We start from the raw sequence: 10,506 nt of genomic DNA, 5'->3' as shown, positions 1-10,506 counted from the left end.
TTATTGTACACAAAAGTCCTCAATAGCTTCTCCTCAATCCCTGAACCCTGAAAGCATTTTCCAATACGTGCCTCCCTCATTTCTGCACACTATAGAACATGTATATCTAAGGAAAAATCGGAACAGATTGGATTTTCACTTTGTGTAGAAACAGATTTCATTTTGCTTACAAAAGTGAAATGTTTGTCTGAGCTCAGCTGATGAAACAAGATGTTTTGATTTGATAAAGATTCTCTTTTCACACAGTAGCTCCGTGTGGAGGCAGAGTGAGATTCATTTGAAAACAATTTTTATTGACTGTGACTCATTAGAAAGAATGTCACGTGCTGGCATCTCATCACTAAGCAGGGACTCTTTCCCTTATAGGGCTTTGGCTCAGATATGATTCAGGAAAGCAAAAATGAACTTCCGTGGGAAAGCTACTAACTCAGCCAGGACCAGATGAATACAAATAAATGCACGATACTCTCTGCCACTCTTTTGTGTTACCTCCTGCGGTGTTGGAGGAGAAAATTTGGCTTATGGCTCTGAAGATTAAGAACACAAAGAAACGCTGATTTCTCCTTACAAAGATTAAAATAAACCAAGAAGACTATGCCCTCTATAAAGAAAGCTTCAAAAATTAGAAAGGGGGGAGGAAGTACCTATATATATAGGCACTATAAAGTGCAGTGTTTACTGCATCATGGTATTTTATAATATACTATAAAATTAGATTTTTTTTTCATGAAGTTAATTATTAATAAGTGAAAGACCCTAAAGCAAAAGTTTTACTGGACTAGATATAGTTTCGTCCCAGCCTTTACGGCCCTGACTGCACCAGAGGGAAAACAGCTGAAGTATGTTTGAGTTCATTTAAGAAATAAGAGGCTTTCTGATAACACATAGTTTTTACATCAGAAGAATATATTATTCAGTGACATTTTTTAAAAGTCTGACATCATGTGTCTTCAAAATAAAAACTGAATATAGAATGGTTAAAAACTTTGTAATTTTTTAAATAAAAATATAACTGGAAAACCAAAAGAAAATCATGAAATTCTTCTGCATGTTATTGACTAGTTTCACTTGTCTCTGCCGTGCTCCGTTTTCTAACGTGCCCATCAGTGATGAGGGCTCCTTCCTCCCCACCTACACGTTGCTACGCATATCTTCTTTCATGCTTATACTTCTTGGAAGCATTCAGAAACATATGTGGAGAAATTTTAATAAGAGAATGAACAATACCCTTCAATAGACAAGAAGTCTCTGTTTAGATAATATACAACATCTTGCATCTTTGGGATGACTTGACAGATTAATGCTACTATAAGGTGGTTAAGACACAGCCTTCAGCAAAGATAAATGATGCTGATTCCCTGTTCTTCCAAAACCAAGGACAAAGCTGTGATACAGTTTATGGCTGAGAAGATAACCAATATTCAAACTGACTGACAGCAAAAGCCAGAAGAAAGATTATATATTTGTTACCCGATGAATGTGGTGGATACAGAAGGAAAAATCCTGAAGGTGAACTAGGTAGAAGGTGGATGTAAATTAAAGAAAACTGTGAAGGTACAGTGAAAAGCCAGACAAGAAAATGTTTTTGTACTTCAGAAGAAGCAAAAAGATGAATCCTGTAGTTTGATCTCCATGAAAAGATTTCAGACTGAGGAGGTTCTCTAAATGGTGGGGCAAGATGTTCAGTGCACCTGAGAACACTGTGTAATAACCCGGATGCTCAGCTTCTCTCTGCAGTGCCTCTTTCGTGGGCCTGCTGTGCTGGTCCCTAGTGCACGGGCTCCAACTGAAGGGGAGAGCACACATCAGGGTCTAATGAAGAACTGGTCAAAAAACAGCAGAGGTTTATATCAAGTGCTCATTCATGAGGGCTTCAGAGATTTAAAAAGATGAGGAAAATAGTTTAGTGGTTGTCTAGGGCTGGAGGAGAGAGAGCAGGTAGCAAGGTGATAGCTAAAGAGTATCGAATTCTTCTGTTCTAAAATCTTCTGTGGTGATGGCTGCACATATCTGTGAATATACACTTCAAGTGAGTGAATTGTATGGTATGTAAATTGTGTATCAGTGAAGTCCCCATTTTTTAAGCCTATAAGAAATTAGAGAGAAAAGTCAATGTGGTGTGAGAATAAACCTTAATGCAGAAATTTCACAGGGCAAAGTCTGGATGTCACCGATCCTGAAAAGGAAAGGTATTTAGCAAATGCTAAACACAGAACCACAGGGAAACTCAAAATTGCTATATTCCTTATTTCACGCCTCTTAGGGGAATTATGCCTCTCATTCTCTAGATACCACTGTTTCCAAAATTGAATGACCTTGCCATGTTGGAGCTAACAGACCACGAGTGTGACGATGAATGTGTTACAGTTGAACACTTGAAAGGAAGTTATAGCCATAGAATGAATCACATGGGAACATTTTCCACGTTTCCCTATAGAATGGGGGACCAGCGAAAGGAGTCAATTATCCTGCCCTATTTCTCAGAAAAATGAATTGGAAACTGAAAACTGGAAAAGGTTTTTTATTCCTTTACATAATTAAGACATCACTTGCAGGACTTGTACTTCTTGGGTGTCCCCCAGAGCTCTCTACACAGGGCTGGCATTACTAGAAATGTAACAAATACTTTCTGCTTTTAATTACATTGAATTCTAAAGAGAGAGATTAAAGGTTAGGCATTTTATGATGGGTGTGCATTCTACTTCCAACTGTAATAGCTAGAATATAAACCCTAGCAAAAGAGAAGTATTTATTAAACACCAAAGCTCCTCTGAGAAATGACTGAGTCAAGTTTACTGGTGGTTATCATTAGTTTTATTAAAATCATTCGGAAAAACTGACCCAGCAGATGTCTATAACCATGCAATCTTCAGCTTAGAATAATGCCCTGTATTATACTGTGTAAACACAAGAACTTTCTTTAGTGAGCCCAATAATCTTAGCAACAGCTCCCTTTCCAAACGTGCCAAGAAAGATATGTTGCTTTGGGTTACGGACACTGGAAAATCAACAGACCAAAACACCCAGAAGAACTGAGTAGAGAGAGGATCGAGTCTGGTCACCCTGCAGTCTCTGAAGAGCTGCAGAGTGACAAAGCCGACTGCAGTGCCCTTGAAAAGTTCTCTCCCACTCTCTGACCACCCATAACACCCCTGGGCCCTTCACACATGATCTGCCAAAATGCTGAGGAAAAGAGAAATTCAAAATGAAGTTAGCCCCAAGTTAGAAATGTAGCTCATAGAGCCATAGTTTAAAAAAATAATAATAACTTTGACCCATTTGACCTATACACATGAGACTGGAGCCAGATCCTTTCAGACACCAAGTGTTCTCTTTCTGTGTGCAGTTGCAAGGATGCAATGCATTGGTTAAGTGGGCTAATTGGTCCTTATGAGCAATGAGTTCTTGTAGGTATTCATTATGAATGCTCTGTAGGTGAATAAGTGGATGGGAAAAAAGCCAAACAATTTCCTCCTCTCTGTCTATACTGGTAGTTCTGATAGTCTGAACACAACCAATGCCTCACCAAACATAACTAAGTCTCTTTACGCTACTTTACATATGCTGTTTGAGTAAAACCATCATTGTCCCCTGCACTCACATCTTCAGGATGACAAACCATTATGATTGCATAACTTGTTTATACTTCTTAAAACGCTTTCATACATGTTTGATCTTCGTAACTGAGAGAGGCATGCTCAGGAAAAATTAACTGAATTTTCTTGACTGCTAAAGTTTATCCCTTTATGTTACTATTGTCAAAAAAAAAAACAAAAAACTTAACCAATCTGAATAAAAATCTTTCTAAAATACATTGCAACAAATTAATGTTAATTAAAATAAGAATAATGAGAATTTGTTTAAAAAGTGTTGCCTATAATATTAACAAGGACTTTTTATTGTTAAAACACCCAGGTTCAGAGAAGATGAGGGAAAGAAGCCTCACAGACACTGCTGAGGAGATGGTGAATTTTGACATTTTGGGGAGGCGATTTGATAATGTGGATCCAAAGTTGTATACATATTTTAACTCCTCAACCCTATAATTCTTTTATTTTTTTAATGATATTTGAACATCTATCAAGTGTTAAACACTCAAGATACACTGAAGAACAACACAGGGCCATCTCTCTGCTCTCAGGAAGCTTACATTTCCATAAAGAGAGAGAAAGACAATGAAAAAGTACACAGGTAAATAGAGAAGATAAATTCAGACAGTGATACCTCCTAGGAAGAAAAGTAAACTATGGGTGCGATGGAGTCTTGGGCGAGTGAGGAGTTTGCTTCAGTTGGTGGCAAGACTCCTGTGGACAATGCCCTCACAACACTCAGCCTCTTAATAAGAGAGCCCTAAAGAAAAAATGAAAACACAAAACCGAACCCACCTTTCCAGGCCTTCCAGAAAAGCAGGAGAGCGTGTGAGACAGTGTCAGGTCAATCACATACAGTAAGATTTCAAGGATAGCTGGAAAAAAAAACCTTGAATTTCATTTTTTTCTTGGTACATATAATCAATGAAATATTACTCAACATAAAAAAAATGAAATCTTACCCATTTGCAAAAACTTGAATTTCAAAAGTGGTACATTAATGATAAGGGAAAGAGAAATTCCTGGCTTAGCTATGGCTCTGAAAATATAGGTCCTCTGCTTCCTGTACTTTTTTAGCTGTAAAGCTTTAAGTAAAATTATTCAAGTTTTGATAGGGAGAGAGGCTGTTGGGAAAGAATGTTAAAGAATATATAGGTGGTATAACACTGTGCTAATATGTACAGACAAATTGTATGGTACAGGATAGAAGCAAATGGGGTAGAGAGAATACTGGAGTGAGCGTCCATCGACCTGGCTTCCAGTCCTGGTTCTGCTCTAACAAGCTATGCAAGTTTGTCTGTCAATCGGTCATACAACACCATGGATCCCAGCTTCAGTCATATAACACCATGGATTTCAGCTTCCTCAACTTAAAATGAGTAAATTGGAGTAGGCCATCTAGAAGGCCTCATCCACCTTTCATAAGGCCTTGTCTACATTTCTTCTTTTTCCCTCCTTCTACTATTAATATCACGCGCGCGCACACACACACACACACACACACACATATAGGTTGAAGATTAAATCCTACTATGACCTTTATAATGAATGGGTCCAAGAAGAGGAAAAATTATAATCATGAAGTAATGGACCATTTATGTCCAGAAAACTTAATAAAGATTTTAAGATGATGAAAGAATGTGTCTGTAATCTTTGGGTATAACATATTTTATATGTATGAATAATGTACCTTGGAGCTAAATCAATACTAGAGGCTTATATTCGTATAATGCTTTAGTGTTTACAAGGCAATTTTATGTTATATTGCTTTCACTTTTGAGCCTTCGAGAACTTTAAGAAATAGGAAGGGCAATAAGAATTATTTCCTTTTTACAAATAAAGAGACTGAAACTTGAAAGTGTTAAATGACTTGCCCAGGTTTACATAGCAAGGGACCACCTGGGACCTTATTTCAGCTTCAGTGCTCCCCTTGCCCCTCACTTTACCTTCCTGTTTTACCCATTTGCATAGCCCAGCTGAAATCACTAACACCAGAACAGTGAAGCAAGGGGATATCCAAACTTTCATAGAAGTTTTCACAGAGATACTCAACCACTGCTTCATATGAACTCACACAGTGGTCACATTTTAGTCTCTTCTTGGTCTGTGTTGAGGGGAGGGCAGTGCAGGGGGTCTGCAAGACTCCTTTTTTTATTCTTTTTTTTTTTAATTTTAAATAGGAAAATAGAATGCATAAAATATGCTAAAGCCCTTCATTTAAAAATAATGACTAGCATTATATATTCATTATTCATAAATGAACTCATCTTGAATAACAAAACAGCCTACATCTGCACAAATTAATCTTTCTCCCTTTAGTTTATCATCCACTTTCAGTATGCCTAACAATCCAAATACAATGTGAACTCCAAATCGTTGCAAGTATTGGTGAGTTCATAAGACATTATAGAGTTCACATAGAGGCCTACTCCTCTATAAGAATCACAATTGGTTACCAAGATAGTAAATATTTATTTTAATCCAATTGAGTAAACAAACAGAAATATTTGAAGATCATAAAAGGATGGACCAAATGCCACAATCTTGTTTTCATTTTTATTTGTCATCTCATTAAAATGGATAAAACCACTGCCCTTCTGAGTTCTGAAGGCAGGAATTAATTCTCATGGCTTTAATACCTGGAGCTCTCTCCATGGGCAAATATGCTTCTAATTTTAACTCTAGAAGTGTTAAACATTAATTAAGGGTCCATTGTGCACAGAGTCACATAAGCGGTCTTAAAAAGAAATAGTCCTTGACTCCACCCTTTTTCACACTTCACATTCACTTCATCAGGAAATCCCCTGGGCTCCACCAGATTACCAGACCTTCTCAGCACCTACATTGCCAAGTGAGGCCTCTGGATATTTGCAGCAGTCTCCTAACTGGTCTCCTTGCTTCTGCCCTTGACCCCCCGCAGTCCGTTTTCAATGCAGCACGAGACAAATCATATCACTCTTCTGGTTCAAAACTTTCCAGGGCCTCACATCTCACTCTGAGGAAGGCCCGAATCCTTACCACAGCCCCAACGCACTGCAAGATCCAGCCCTTTGACGTGTCTGACCTCAGCTTCTATTAATCTACCTGTCTGCCACTCCATTTCAGCCTCCTTGGCCTCCGTGCTGTTCTTAAAATGCACCAGGCATATCCTGCTTCAGAACTGTCATCTCGGCTGGTGCCTTTGCCTAAAGCAATCTACAACCAGACCATCCTTGGCACATTGTCTCATCTCTTTCAAGTCTTTGCTCCAATGTCACCTTCTCAATAAGGTCTACCCTGACAAGCATGTTTAAAATTGCTGTAAGTATCACCTCCCTTCCCCAGTGCTTTCATCCCCCTTACCCAGTTCTTCCTTTTCCCCTGGCGCTTACACCTTCTAATCTACACAATAACAGACTTGTTATGTTTATTCTCTTCCTCTCCCCACTAGAATGTACACTCTATAAAGGGAAGAATTTTTGTCTGATATTTTTCAGTGTCTAAAACAGTGTTTGGTATATAGAAGGCCCATAAGAATGATTTGTTGAATAAGTGAGTGAATACAGATACCTATTCCTTATTTTGCAAACGAGGAGCTAGTTAACAAATATGATTTCTAAGCCTAGAGCTCCAAATTATTAGATTTCTGAGCTGTATGCTGGATCTTCTATGTGGCTACTGAAGTGTTGGCCAATCCTTGATTCAAGGTTCATTAGTCTCATTCTGCTATTAAAAGCTATGAGGGGAAGGATAGTCCGGAGCTCGGCAAAGCATATGAAAAAGAAGAAATAAGTGGCTAAGAAGCACACGAGGAAGGAGCGTTTAACTTCAAGAATAATTGAAGAAGTATATATCAGAGCAAGAAGACTATTTTTCAATTATTATGTTAGCAAAGGTTTTTTAAAAATTATAATACTCAGTGAAGGCAAAACAAAACAAAACAAAGAAAATGTACTTTTAGGTACTGCCCTTTTTTTAAAAAAAGGCCTTTTGGAAAGTTATTTGGCTAATGTATCAAAACTCTTAAAATATTCAGGAATTAATTTGTGCAATTTTAGCCTAAATGTAGACAAAACTTTATGAGCAAAGATTTTATTACAGCTGTATTTATAAAAGCAAAATTTGGAAGCAACTTAAATGATCTACTATAAGAAAATGATTAAGCAAACTACATGGCTCAGCAACTCGACACCATTTTTAACGACTCATAAATAATTTAACAATATGGAAAAGTCTTAATGTGATGCTGTAACCCCCACCTCAATAGAGTAGGGAAAAAAGATGAGAAGGGGGTTGGTTGAATACAAACAGAGTGGGGACAAGGATAGAACTTTGCTCAAAATTCTGGGTTGTTTGACTCAGCCATCTTATCCCAAATCCTCACACTGATAGTATGTTCTGCTCTCATGTATCTGAGGACAGTAGTTCCAATGGCCGGAAACCTCACTGTTTCCCAGCTCTTATTCATTCTCTCTCCTCACATAAGCATGTAGGCATCCAGTGACCTACCCTGAAACTCACTGTTTTCAAGGGCTGTGTCTGAATTAGGCCCCAAAGTGACCTCATTCTGAATACATAAAAAACAAATGTAAATAAAAATGTAAGAATAGAGGTGTTATATAAACTACAAATGTATTTGTAGAAAAGTAAAGCTGAATTCCACAAAAAGGTGGATCAGAGTCAGGACTAACTGAGCCCATGATGGTATATTTCGACGAACATAATTTGGCCCTCAGAACTGTTTTGTAATGGGAATCTGCCATACAGATAAATTCAATCATGGGTTATTTTAAATACATTTCAAAATGCCATTACCACTACAAATGTGTATTATCTTTGATACATCCGATTCTACAGCATTGCTTTTACACAGTAAGATAAATAGATCCACTCTGAGGAGTTTCAACAGAATAGATAACGAATCGGATAAACGTCCTATGTAAAGGTGAAAATGGGAGCTCATTATCACAATGGGCAGCATATTGGGCCTCAGAAATTTGTATGCCACATGATATTGTTTACTTATCTATCATGGATATATCTTCTTTCATTTCAAAATGATCTCTTGAACATTATGTTTTGTCTTCAAGTGCTTTAAAGTGCTTTCTGGAGGCAATCAAGGACTAGATACTTGGCTACTTTTCAGAAGAGAGACCTTATAGCCAGTTCTTCCACAGTTCTTACTTGGTTTCCACTGCAATTTTCTAATGCCAGCTAGGTGTCTTACGATTCAATGCAATTCTGACACTAACCACCAGGATTAAGCATTAGATCTTGCAAGTGAAGGACTCGCCCTCATTAGATGGCCCCCACTTCAGATACCAGCGCAAGTGGAGCCCCAGGCCACCCACACTTCTGCCTGGTTGACTACAAGTTTGGGGTTTCTGTACAAATATCAACTCATTATGCTGTATACCTGACACTAATATAATGTTATATGTCTGTTATATGTCAATTATAATGTTATATGTCAATTATACGTATTTGGATTTAAAAAATGTCCAAAAAATTGGGGGTTTCCAAGGCACCTGTCAGGTTTACTAATCTGCTAGAACAACTCTCAGAACCCAGTGAAAAGTTATACAATAGTCTCCCCTTATCCATAGTTTTGCTTTCAACAGTTTCAGTTACCCCTACTCAACCACCATCTGAAAATATTAAATGGAAAATTCCAGAAATAAACACCTCCTCAGTCTTAAACTGCAAGCTGTTCTGAGGAATGTGATGCAATCACGTAACGTTCAGCTCTGTCACGTCTGGAACATAGCTCATCCCTTTGTCCAGAGTTTCCACATTGTAGACCTTCCCCATCCGTTAGTCACGTAGTAGCCATCTGGGTTATCAGACGGGCCGTCACGGTATTGCAGTGCTGGTGTCCAAGTCACCCTTATTTTACTTAATAATGACCCCAAAGCACAGGAGTAGTGATGCTGTCAATTCAGATATGCCAAAGAGAAACCATAGAGTGCTTCCTTTAAGTGAAAATGTGTGTATGTATAAGAAAAAATATACATATGTTTGGGTACTATTCACAGTTTCAGGCATCCACTCTGGGTTGTGGAACATATCCCTCGTGGATAAGGGGGGATTACTCTGTAATTACAGTTTTATTTTAAAGGATACGACTCAAAAACAGACAAATGAAAGAGACGCACAAGGCCAGGTATGGGGGTAGCTGGCGGCTGGGCAGTGCCCAAAGCGTCCATGCCCCTCCAATGCTCCACCCTCCAGAACCTTGAAGCCCTCAGAAATACCTTCACTGAGCTGTGGTTTAATGTCATGCTCTCAGCTTTTATCAAGAATCCAGATAAGAAATGGCCATTTAAAGAACATTTTTTGGTCTTCAGAAAATCTGCAACTGAATAAATTGTTCTTATATCTTATATAATGAGCACAATATTCTGCCCACCATTTAGAGACAGAGGAATATTTTTTTCTCCAGCCAAATATGTATGCTTATTTTTGTCAGACTATATGAACTATATAGCATGTTTCTCTTTTTTGCATTGGCCACTGCAAATCACAAGTTAAATTTAATTGTTCCAATATCATCCTAGGTTCTTGGATGCCTCCTAATGAGTTTTGATACCCCTTTTTGTCTTGAACCGCCTCGGGGGTGTTTTTCTTAACTTTTTAATTATGAAGTAGACCATACATATCAAGGAGTGTGCAAAACAAAAACATAAAATGATTATCTCAAGATAAATAACCATATAACCACTACCTGGGTCAATGAACAGGAGGAATTGCCTGCACCCCAAAAGCCCTTTCATCCTCCTCCCAAACATCATGCATCCCCTCTCTCCACTACCCCTTCCCTTATTGTTCCAACTGCTTTGCTTCTCTATATTCTTACTACCTAAGAGTGTATCCCTCAACACTATAGCTTAGTGTTGCATTTTTTTTCTTTCAACTTCACATAATTAGAATTATGCAC

This window comes from Pteropus vampyrus, unplaced genomic scaffold, assembly GCF_000151845.1.
Source record: "Pteropus vampyrus isolate Shadow unplaced genomic scaffold, Pvam_2.0 Scaffold8, whole genome shotgun sequence".
Taxonomy (NCBI): domain Eukaryota; kingdom Metazoa; phylum Chordata; class Mammalia; order Chiroptera; family Pteropodidae; genus Pteropus; species Pteropus vampyrus.
The sequence above is the reverse complement of the archived record's forward strand: the minus strand, read 5'-3'. Positions refer to the sequence as shown.